This window comes from Hemiscyllium ocellatum, chromosome 42 (assembly GCF_020745735.1).
Source record: "Hemiscyllium ocellatum isolate sHemOce1 chromosome 42, sHemOce1.pat.X.cur, whole genome shotgun sequence".
In the NCBI taxonomy this organism is placed as follows: domain Eukaryota; kingdom Metazoa; phylum Chordata; class Chondrichthyes; order Orectolobiformes; family Hemiscylliidae; genus Hemiscyllium; species Hemiscyllium ocellatum.
In genome coordinates, this window is record NC_083442.1 from 8940122 (window position 1) to 8952773 (window position 12652).

The window sequence follows — 12652 nt, forward strand, 5'->3', positions numbered from 1 at the left end:
AAAATATCAGGGGAACTCGAAGCAGTAGTAGCTAGTCCAACATATCTTTAAATCATATATTTTAATGAAATAATGTAAATGTAAATTCAACACTTTAACTCTCAGACTACAGTCCTGTCCCTTTCATGAAGCTCTTCACCACATGAATGCCGACATAGGAAGTCCAGTCCTCCCTCTAGATTCTCCCCCAGTTTGAAATAAAGTTCCTCCTAAATGTAGACTACAATTTCCAGTTTCAAGTTAAGTTTCAAGGCTTACAGAGTTGATGCATTCCTGTTTTAGCTGTACACACTGAATTTGCATTTTGCAGACAGAAGATCCTGAAGCTGGGTTTTACTGTTCTGATAGTGCCAGGGATAGAATTGTGTAATAGTAGATGGTAGTTCACTTTATATTTAAAAAAAAAAATCCACAATTCACAAACGTGTTATAGCCAAATCATGTTTAATAAATGCGCATTGTAGGAAAATTATCTGTAATGGTGATTTGGAGATGCCGGTGTTGGACTGGGGTGTACAAAGCTAAAAATCTCTCAACACCAGGTTATAGTCCAACAGGTTTAATTGGAAGCACACTAGCTTTTAGAGTGACGTTCCTTCGTCAGGTGATGGCCACTATCACCTCTTGAAGGAGCGTCGCTCCGAAAGCTAGTGTGCTTCCAATTAAATCTGTTGAACTATAGCCTGGTGTTGTGATTTTTAACTATCTGTAATCATTGAGTGATTGACACTCCTTGTAAATATAGTAAATGTTAATTTTTTAAAAAAATCCAGAACCTGATGACCCATGTCTTTGAGTTCTATATCATATTGGGGACTGTTCAAATCCAATATTCCTTGGATTTTAGAATTATTGCAATGAATTGCAAGTAAGTGAATGTAACACCGTTATTCAGAAAATGAAGGTTAGAGCAAGCGAGGGACTGTAGATAAAGTCATTGGGAAATTTCTGCAATCTATTATTAAGGAAATTTCAATGCATTCAGAAACTTATTGTATGGTCAGGTAATTTTAGCATTTTATTTTTAAAATATCTGGCAACAAATCTTCTGAGTAAGTAATTGTCTCGACTATCTTTTGAATTTTGAAGAGTTTTGGTCTGGTTCATAACAGAGGGTAGAGAGGTGATTTGTAAGAATGTGGTAAGGAATTAAAAATCTTTGCTTTAAGGAATGTTGATTCAGCTGTTAGTTTTCTTTGGTACTTAGGAGGTTGAAAGATTTACTTGACCTATACAAAATTAAGAGGCTCAGGTAGTGAATGGTAACGGCTGTACAGGACATTGGTTAGGCCACTGTTGGAATATTGCATGCAGTTCTGGTCTCCTTCCTATCGGAGAGATGTTATGAAACTTGAAAGGGGATATTGCCAAGGTTGGAGAATTTGAGCTATAGGGAGAGGCTGAACAGACTGGGCTGTTTTCCCTGGAGCATCGGAGGCTGAGGGGTCACCTTATAGAGGTTTACCAAGTTATGAGGGGCATGGATAGGGTAAATAGACAAAGTCTTTTCCCTGGGGTTGGGAGTCCAGAGCTAGAGGGCATAGGTTTAGGGTGAGAGGGGAAAGATTTTAGAAAAGAGACCTACGAGGCAACTTTTTCACACACAGGGTGGTACGAGTATGGAATGAGCTGCCAGAGGAAGTGGTGGAGGCTGATATAATTGCAACATTTAAGAGGCATTTGGATGGATTTATGAATAGGAAGGGTTTGGAGGGATATGGGGCAGGTGCTGGCAGGTGGGACTAGATTGGGTTGGGATATCTGGTCGGCATGGACGGGTTGGACCGAAGGGTCTGTTTCCATGCTGTACGTCTCTATGACTCTACCTAGTAGGGTAGATAAAGGAACCAGTGGCTGTAGTTGGCATGGATTTCCAAAAACGGATTCAATGAGGTGCCCACACAAAAAGTTTAGACTTTGGGTTAATATTTATAAGAGTGTTGGTTCACTGATAGGATATAAATTAGTGGTAAATGAGATGTGAAAATTGGCAGGTGGTTAAGGATCAAAGCTGGGGCATTGGATACTTACAACGTATTTTAATGCCTTAGGACTCTTCAGCTGCTTTATCTGTGGCACTACTCACTACCTCGGAAGCAGGGCTCAAGTCCCACCTGGTCCAGAAATTAGTAATGACAACTCTGAACAGGTTGATTATAGGAAATATCTAGATGAAAAGCTGAGTGTAACATATCCAGGTTATTTGATATAATGTGAGGAATCTACATCATAAGAAGGATGTGATGTATGGGAGAGGATGCAAAGAAGTTGTTTTCTTTAGACAGGAAGAGACTGAGAGAGGAATGTAATTGAGATGTATAAAGTTATGATGACCATGATGTGGAGGTGCTGGTGTTGGACTGTGGTTTATTTGGAAGTATTAGCTTTTGGAAAGACCAGTGCTCAGAAAGCTAGTAATTCTAAATAAACCTGTTGAACTATAACATGATGTGTGTTTTTTTAAAAAAAACTATGATGGGCATAAATAGGTAGACAATTGTAATAAATGACAGGCTCAGATGATGTTTGAATCTATTTGGGAAGGTGAAGAAGTGGAAGGTAAATAGAAACAAGGGAAACAAAACACTGGCAGGAGTCGTATATAGACCCCCAAACAGTGGCTACACAGCAGAAAAGGCTGTCTGTTAACAAATAATAGTATCATACAAAAAAAGAGTAATAATTATGGGTGTCTTTAATCTTCACATTGGTCATGCCAGTAAAGTTTGAATCTACTTTTTCTTAGAGATCATTAGGGATGGTTTCTGAGAGCATATGTCAGGTAGTCAACCAGGGAGTAGGCTATCTTGGATCTGGTAATGGCTAATGAGGCAGATTTAACATATTAACTGTGATTAAAAGATCGCCTAGGAAGTAGTAATCATAGCATGATTACTAACAATTTAATCAGTTTGAGAAATGTGGGTTGGAAATAATGTACTTAAGTCAAGAATGGAATGAAGATAGAGTTAGCTAAAGTGGATTGGGCAGATGGATTAGCAGTAATGATAATAAGCAAGCAGTGGTTGACATTTTGAGGAGGTAATTCATTACCGTCAGTAAAATATATTCTAGCGCAGAGGAAAGATTCTAAGAGAAGAGTAAATCAACCATGGCTAACCAAGGAAGCTAAGGAGAATATAAAGTTGAACGATAAAGCAGATGAGGTAAAAGTCAGTCATGGCCACAAAGACTGGCATAAAATCAGAATCAGGTAGGTAAAAACAGATGCTGGAAACCAGAGTCTAGATTAGAGTGGTGCTGGAAAAGCACAGCAGGTCAGGCAGCATCTGAGGAGCAGGAAAATCGATATTTCAGGCAAAAGCCCATCATCAGGAATAGAAGCAGCGTGCCTGCAGAGTGGAGAGATAAATGAGGTGGGGGTGGGGAGAAAGTAGCCAAGAGTACAATAGGTGAATGGGGGTGGGGATGAAGATTATAGGTCAGAGAGGAGGGTGGAGTGGATAGGTGGAAAGGAAGAGGTCATGAGGGCGGTGCTGAGCTGGAAGGCTGGAGCTGGGGTGAGGTGGGGGAAGGCGAAATGAGGAAACTGGTGAAACCCACATTGATGCCATGGGGTTGAAGTGTTCCGAGGCTGAAGATGAGGCGTTTTTCCTCCAGGCGTCGGGTGGTGAGGGAGTGGTGGTGGAGGAGGCCCAGGACCTGCATGTCCTCGGCTGAGTCATTGAGGCGTACAGCACGGAAACAGAGCCTTTGATCCAACCTGTCCATGCCGACCAGATATCCCAACCCAATCTCGTCCCACTGCCAGCACCTGGCCCATATCCCTCCAAACTCTTCCATCCAGATGCCTTTTAGATGCTGCAATTGTGCCACCATTTCCCCTGGCAGGTCAGTTCATACATGTATCACCCTCTGCGTGAAGAAGTTGCCCCATAGGTCCTTTTTATGTCTTTCCCCTCTAGCCATAAACCTATGCCCTCTAGTTCTAGACTCCCCCCAGAGTGGGAGGGGGAGTTGAAATGTTGGGCCACGGGGCGGTGGGGTTGATTAAAATAAGAATCAAGCAGAGGAGAACTACAAAGAGAGAAAATAAACTGAGGGCAAACTAATGAGGAATATAAAAACTGACAACAGTTCGACAAGCTTCCCCTTGGGAGACTGATTAGCAAGGTTAGATCTCACGGAATACATGGAGAACGAGCCATTTGGATACAGAACTGGCTCAAAGGTAGAAGACAGAGGGTAGTGGTGGGAGATTGTTTTTCAGACTGGAGGCCTGTGACCAGTGGAGTGCCACAAGAATTGGTGCTGGGTCCTCTACTTTTTATCATTTTACATAAATGATTTGCATGCAAGCATAAGAGGTACAGTTAGTAAGTTTGTAGATGACACCAAAATTGGAGGTGTAGTGGACAGCGAAGAGGGTTACCTCAGATTACAACAGGATCTTGATCAGATGGGCTGAGAAGTGGCAGATGGAGTTTAATTCAGATAAATGTGAAGTGCTGCATTTTGGGAAAGCAAATCTGAGCAGGACTGATACACTTAATGATAAGGTTCTAGGGAGTTTGCTGAACAAAGAGACCTTGGAGTGCAGGTTCATAGCTTCTTGAAAGTGAAGTTGCAGGTAGATAAGATAGTGAAGAAAGCGTTTGGTATGCTTTCCTTTATTGGTCAGAGTATTGAGTACAGGAGTTGGGAGGTCATGTAGCAGCTGTACAGGACATTGGTTACGCCACTTAGAAAATTGCGTGCAATTCTGGTCTCCTTCCTATCGGAAAGATGTTGTGAAACCTGAAAGGGTTCAGAAAAGATTTGCAAGGATGTTGCCAGGGTTGGATAATTTAAGCTATAGGGAGAGGCTGAACAGGCTAGGGCTGTTTTCCCTGGACCGTCTGAGGCTGAGGGGTGACCTAATAGAGGTTTACAACATTGAGGGGCATGGATAGGGTAAATAAGTAAAGTCTTTTTCCTGAGGTCGGGGAGTCCAGAGCTAGAGGGCATAGGTTTAGGGTGAGGGGGAAAAGATATAAAAGAGGCAGCTTTTTCACACCGAAGGTGGTACGTGTATGGAATGAGCTGCCAGAGGATGTGGTGGAGGCTGGTACAATTGCAACATGTAAAAGGCATTTAGGTGGGTATATGAATAGAAAGGGTTTGGAGGGATATGGGCCAGGTGCTGGCAAGTGGGACTAGATTGGGTTGGGATATCTAGTCGGCATGGACGGGTTGGACTGAAGGGTCTGTTTCCATGCTGTACGTCTCTATGACTCTTTAAACGTATAAAAATCAGGAGAAGGTCAAAGCAAATATTCGCCCCTTAGAAAGTAAGTATGGGGAAATAGTTATGGGGAATAAGGAAAGGGCAGAGGAGTTAGATATTTTGTATCGGTCATAATGGTGTAAGATACATTAAACACCTCATTCATAATAAAGAATGCAGGGAAGTACTATGTAAGAATAATAGGGTAACAATGATACAGGATTTTAACTTTCCAAACATAGACTGGGACTGCCATAGTGTTATGGGCTTGGATAGAGAGGAATGTATTAAGTGTGTACAAGAAAATTTTCTGATTCCGTATGTGGATGTACCTACCAAAGACTGAGCAAAACCTGACCTTGGAAAATAAGGCAGGGCAAGTGACTGAAATGTAAGTGGGAGGGCACTCTGGGGCCCAGTGGTCATAGTTATATTAGTTTTAAAATAGTGATGGAAAGGATAGACCTGATCCAAAGTTCAAGTTTAAAATTTGGAGGAAGGCCAATTTTGATGGTACTAGGCAAGAACTTTCAAAAATTGTTTGGGGCAGATATTAGCTGGTAAAGAGATGACTGGAAAATGGGAAGCCTTCTGAAAAGAGATAACGGGAGTCCACAGACAGTGTGTTCCTGTTAGGGTGAAGATTAAGGCTGGTTGGTATAGGGAATGCTGGAAAAATTGAGATTCTTAACAAGGGGGGACAAAACGAAGCATATGTCAGGTCGAGACAGCAGGGATCAAGTGAATCCCTAGAACAGTATAAGGACAATAGAAGTATGCTTGAGGGAAATCAGGTGGGTAAAAAGGGTCATGAGATACCTTTGGCAAAAAAGGGTTCAGGACATTTCAGATGGATTCTACAAATACATTAAGAGCAAAAGAGTAACCAGGGAGAGAACAGAGCCTTTAAAGATCAGCTACGCCAACTGTGTGGAATCGCAGGGGATGGGGAGATACTAAATGAGTATTTTGCATCAGTATTTACTGTGGTGAAAGATATAAGAATAAGGGAGAATAAATAGTAATATCTTAAAGTGTGCATATTATAGAAAAGGAGGTGCTGGTCATCTTAAAATGCATAAAGGTGAAATGATACCCAGAACCCAATAAGGTGTACCCTTGAACTTTGTGGAAAGCTAGAGAAGTGATTGCTTTGCCCCTTGCTGAGATATTTGTATCATCAATAGTCATGAGTGAGATACTAGAAGACTCTGGAGGTTTGCTAACATGGTGGTAAGGAAAAAGCCAGAAACTATAAATCGGTAAGTCTGATGTCAGTGGTGGGCAAGTTGTTGGAGGAGATTCTGAGGGACAGGATTTACATATATTTAGAAAAGCAACGAACTATTAGGGATATTCAATGTGGCTTTGTGATTGAGTTTTTTTGAAGAGATTTGATGAAGGCACTGTGGTGGACGTGGTCTATATAGAATTCAATAAGATTGAGAAGATTTGTAGCTTAGGTTAAAATTTTGGATGTAGGTTTGCTCGCTGAGCTGCAAGGTTCATTTCCAGATGTTTTGTTTATCTACTAGGTAACATCTTCAGTGGGCCTTGGGCAAAGCAATGCTGAAAATTCCTGCTTTCTATTTATATGTTTGGATTTTTTTGGGTTGGTGATGTCATTTCCTGTGGTGATATTTTTCCTGTGATGAAGTCACTTCCGGTTCCTTTTCTTAGGGGGTAGTAAATGGGGTCTAACTCGATGTGTTTGTCGATTAGAGTTTTGGTTGGCATGCTACGCTTCTAGGAAATCTCGTGCGTGTCTTTGTTTGTCTTGTCCTAGGATGGATGTGTTGTCCCAGTTGAAGTGGTGTCCTTCCTCATCTGTATGTGAGGATACTAGTGAGAGAGGGTCATGTCTTTTGTGGCTAGCTGGTGTTCATGTATCGTGGTAGCTAGTTTTCTGCCTGTTTGTCCAATGTAGTGTTTATTACAGTCCTTGCACGGTATTTTATGAATGACATTAGTTTTGCTTGTTGTCTGTATTTCAAGCTCATTAGCTGCTGTTTTAGTATGTTGGTGGGGTTTGTGGGCTACCATGATGCCAAGGAGTCTGAGTAGTCTGGCAGTTATTTCTGAGATGACTTTGACGTAGGGGAGAGTGGCTAGGGTTTCTGGATGTGTTTTGTCGCTGAGAAAACAATCATTTGGGTTTGTTGCTGAGAAATTGGCGGACTGTGTTCATTAGGTACCCATTCTTTTTGAATACATGGTATAGGTAATTTTTCTCCGTGCTGTAGTGTGTGTTGGCTTGTTGAAATAATGTTCTGATACAGCTGCGTTTATGGGTGTGGGGATGATTGCTTTGTGATTCAATATTTGGTCCGTATGTGTTTTCCTGTAGATGCTGGTTTGAAGTTCTGCGTTGGCTGTTAGCTCTACTGTGACATCTGGGAATTGTGTATTGTTGTTGTTTCCCCCCTCTTTAATGAATTTTATGCCAGTAAGGGTATTATTGATGGCCTTGAAGGTTTCCTCTAACTTGTTTCGTTTTGTGATGACAAAGGTGTCATCCACATAGCAGATCCAAAGTTTTGGTTGGATGGTTTAGGTCGAACTGTTTGTTCGAATCTCTGCATTACTGCCTCTGCTAAGAACCCTGATATTGGAGATCCCATGAGTGCTCCGTTGGTTTGTCTGAGGGTTTTGTTGTTGAGGGTGAAGTGTGTGGTAAGGCATAGCTTAATGATACTGTCCTTGCTGATGAAGTTAGTGGTGTTTGGTGTATGTGCCTTTGGGTCTTCTAATAATGAGGTCAGTGTTTTCTTTGCCAGGTTAATGTTGATTGATGTAAACAGGGCTGTTACATCAAAGGAGACTATTATTTCATCTTCTTCTATCTTAGTCTTCAGGAATTCTTGGGAGGATTAGATGGAGTGGCGTGAATCTTCTACTAAGCATTTTAGTTTTGGTGTTGCTCCTTGGCTAATCTGTAAGTTGGTGTTCCAGGTAGCAAGACTATAGGTCTGGGGGGGGGGCTCCTGGTTTGTGAATTTTGGGTAATCTTTAGAAGCGTGGTGTGTTGGATCCATCTGGTTTCATTTTTTGGAAGTCGGTCTTATTTATTTCCCCAGATTTCTGAAGTTTTTTGAGTAGGGCTGTGATTCAGTTCTCTAGTGTGGGGTTGGGTCTATCGACACCTGTTCGTAAGTACTGTTTGCTTTTTCAATGTAATCTCTTTGATTTAGAATGACTGTCAGACGTCCTTTGGCTGCAGGTAGGGTAACAATGTTTTTTTTAAGTCTTTCTAGTACCTTCCTTTCTTGTGTATTAAAAGTGTTTCCTTCCCTTTTTCCTCTTAGTAAGAGGATTAAGTTACAACTGCCAGGATGTGGACAAGAAAGATGTCTTAGTGTTAGAAACAACACTGAAAGACAACCAACTCTCAGAAGAAACCCAGCAAACCATCAGACAGGTAGTCGCACCAACATTGCTTAATGTCTGATGGTTTGCTGGATTTCTTCTGAGTTGGTTGTCTTTTAGTGGGATCTCTGATTTCAGGATTCTTAGCAGAGGCAGTAGTGTAGAGACTTGAACAAATAGCTCTGCCAACCATCCAACCCAAACTTTGGGTCTGCTATGTGGATGACACCTTTGTCATCACAAAACAAAACAAATTAGTGGAAACCCTCAAGACCATCAATAATACCCTGACTGGCATAAAATTCATTAAAGAGGAGGAAAACAACAACAAACTGCTATTCCTAGATGTCACAGTAAAGCGAACAGCCAATGCAAAGCTTCAAACCAGCATCTACAGGAAACCAACAGTGCAGCACAGAGGAACTACGCAGAGTAGAGAAAAATCACCTATACCGTGTATCCAAAAAGAATGGATACCCAATGAACACAGCCTGCCGATTTCTCAGCAACAAACCCAAATGAGACAAAACACATGCCAGGAAACTCTAGCCACTCTCCCCTATGTCAAAGACATCTCTGAAATGACTGCCAGACTACTCAAGACTCCTTGGCATTATGATAGCCCACAAACTCACCAACACACTAAAACAGCAGCTAATGAATTTGAAAGACCCTACACAGACAACAAGCAAAACGAATATCATTTACAAAATACTGCACTACATTGGATAAACGGGCAGAAAACTCGCCAGCAGAATACATGAACACCAACTAGCCACAAAAAGACATAATCTGCTCTCACTAGTATCCTCACATACAGATGAGGAAGGACACCACTTCGACTGGGAAAACACATCCATCCTAGGACAAGCCAAACAAAGACACGCACGAAAATTCATAGAAGCATGGCATTCCACCCGAAACTCTATCGACAAACAGAGTTAGACCCCTATACCACCCCCTGAGAAAAAGAACAGGAAGTGACTTTATCACAGGAAATAACATCACCACAGAAAATGACATCACCAACCCAAAGAAACCCAAACATAAATAGAAAGCAGGACTTTTCAGCATTGTTTTGCCTGAGGCCCACTGAAGATGTTACCTAGTAGGTAAACGAAACGTCTGGAAATGAACCTTGCAGCTCAGCGAGCAAACCTATATCTAATTCAGTAAGATGTTCAACAAGGTTCTGAATGGTAGACTGGTTAACAAGGCGAGATCATGTGGCATAAAGGGAGAACTAGCCATTTGGATGCAGAGCCGGCTTGAATGTAGGAGACAGAAGGTGGTGGTGGAGAATTGCTTTTCAGACTGAAGACCTGTGACCAGCGGTGTGCTGCAAGGATCGGTGCTAAGTCCGCTGCTTTTTGTCGTTTTATATAAATGATTGGATGTGAATATAGGAGGTAAGGTTCCAGAAAGTGTTGAAGAACAAAGGGACCTTTCAGTGCAGGTTCATGATTCTTTGAAAGTGGAATCGCAGATTGACAGCACTTGGTATGCTTGCATTTATTGGTCAGTGCATTGAGTATAGGAGCTGGAATGTCATGTTGCATCTGAGCAGAACATTGGTTAGACCATTTTTGGAATATTGTTAAATTATGGTCTCCCTCCTGTAGGGAGGATGTTGCAAAACTTGAAAGGGTTAAGAAAAGATTTGCAAGGATGTTGCCAGAATTGGAGGGTTTGAGCTATAAGGAGAGGTTGAATAGGCTGGGGCTATTTTCCCTGGATAGTTGGAGGCTGAGGGGTGACCTTATAGAGGTTTATAAAATCATGAGGGGCATGGATAGGGTGATTAGCCAAGGTCGCTTCCCCAGGATAGGAGAGGCTAAAACTAGAGGGAATGGGGTTAAGTTGAGGGGAAAGATTTGAAAAGGGACTTAAGGCGCAAATGTTTCATGAAGTGGTGTGTGTATAGAATGAGCTGCCAGAGGAAGTGGTGGAGGCTGGTAAATTTGAAACATTTCAAAGGCAGCTGGATGAGTATATGAATAGGAAGGCTTTCGAGGTATATGAATCAATTGCTGGGAGATGGGACTCATTTAGGATATCAGGTCGCCGTGTAAGAGTTGGACCAAAGGGTCGGTTTTCATGCTGTATACCTCTATGACTCTAGAAAATGCATTTAAAAAAAGTTAATGGGATGAAAAGCAGTTATGTCCGCTGGCTTTGATGGCTTGCATCCTAGGATCCTAAAAGAAGCAGCAACAGAGAGTGGATGCTTGTATTGGTTGTAGTGTTCTAAAAATCTTTGGATTCTAGAGAGATATCGGAGAATTAGAAAACTGCCAACGTGACACCCCATTTTAAAAGAGGGAGGACAGGTAAAAGCAGGCGACAATAGCCCACTTATGCTAACATCTACTGTTGTAAAAATATTGGTATCAATTATTAAGGAAATATTCCATATTTTGAAAGTCATATCTGCTAAGCAGATTAATGGCTTCATGAAAGAGAAATTGTATCTGACCAGTTTTTGAGGAAGTCTCAACCAAAGTGGTTAGAGGGGAATCAGTTGATATGTTATATTTTACTTCCTGACGGTATTCAAGAAGATACCAAAAGATGAAGTTATAAGATATCTCCTGGAATCATTGTATGCCAACTCCTTAGAGGATGATAATTGTTTTTTTAATTGAAAATTAGATCGATAAGATCATTTCCAAGGCTGACCCTTTTTTATGTGGCTAGATGGTTGTGTATGAACTTTCCATAATAATTTACTAAAAAGAGAAATGACCTAATCACTTGGACAGATGTGGCAGCTGGGATACTTCTGATCACCCTAACTTTACATATATAACTTGGTCTTATCGAACTTGTAGCCCACATAGGTCACTTAGGGCCCTGGAACACGCATGTTTTCCCATCATAGGCATTTACCTGCCTCAGAAAAACTCCTAAAAACTGAACGCGTTTTCTGTAACTCATCCTTATTTGTTATCATGATGTCCTCTAGGTAAGTGGGGATCTTAGGTAGGCCTTGCAAAATGTTCTCCAACTTCTGAAAAATTGAAACAGGTGTCAATACACTGAATGACAGTCTTATATATTGATATAAGCCTTTATGGGTATTAATTGTAGCTTCTGAGAATCTTGTTCTAAACACATTTGCAAATAAGCGTAGCTCATGTCAAGCTTCGTGAAAGAAAACTTCTCTATCTAGAGGTTGAGTATTTATCCAACTGCGAAAAATGGTTTACTGTTTAAAATCCCTACAAAGTCAAATTAACCTATTGGGCTTCAAAATTGGTGTGATTGGTGTTGTCCATTCAGTGAATTGGATTGGTTTGATGATTTTGTTTTCACTTTTCACTTTTCTGAATTTTGCTTTTGCCCATAAGGCAAATGGCACTGGACGGGCCTTGCAGAATTGCAGAAGTTGCTTTTGCTTTTCTGATAGTTCCTAAACCTTCCTAGTAACCTTCCAGGAATTAGTTAGAACTTCAGTGAGGCAGCCATTTTCTAATCAAAAAATGTTGAGCCAATCTAGGTGAATATCTCTCAATTTCACGCCAACAAGCTTGGATCCGAGCCTCCTTCTACAATCACTAATAACTGAACCAGCTGCCTTTCATTAGAGACCAGAACAGAGGCTGTACTCTTAATCTTCTAAGTCTCCTCTCCCAGTCTAGCTCTTGGCCCTGGCTGAAGTTTTGTGCAAATTTGAGGGCTGGAGTCAAGAACAAAATTTATTAAAAGGTGATCTGCAATAACTGAGACTACCAGTGTTAAGTCTGGATGGTGAAGAATTTATTATGTGTTCAATAAAATGTTTTTTATATTTATGTAAATGTTCCTTCCTTTGGGTAATAAGGGCTAAGTGACTGAAGTGAGAGTAGGGGAATGCTTTGGATCTAGTGAGTAAAATTCTATTAGTTTTAAAACAGCTGTGGAAATGTGGGGTGTGGGTAGGTTGCGCTTCAGCGGGTCGGTGTGGACTTGTTGGGCTGAAGGGCTTGTTTCCACACTGTAAGTAATCTAATCTAATCTAAAAAAAAGATAAGCCATCTATGAAAATTAAAGCTTTTATTGGAGTATGGCAAATTTAAA

General features: G+C 41.1%; 1 protein-coding gene across 2 annotated transcripts in view; it reads left to right on the forward strand.

Annotated features, from left to right (window-relative positions):
- Positions 1-12652, forward strand: part of usp3 (ubiquitin specific peptidase 3) — a 215072-nt gene that overhangs the window by 21305 nt on the left and 181115 nt on the right. The window lies entirely within an intron of this gene.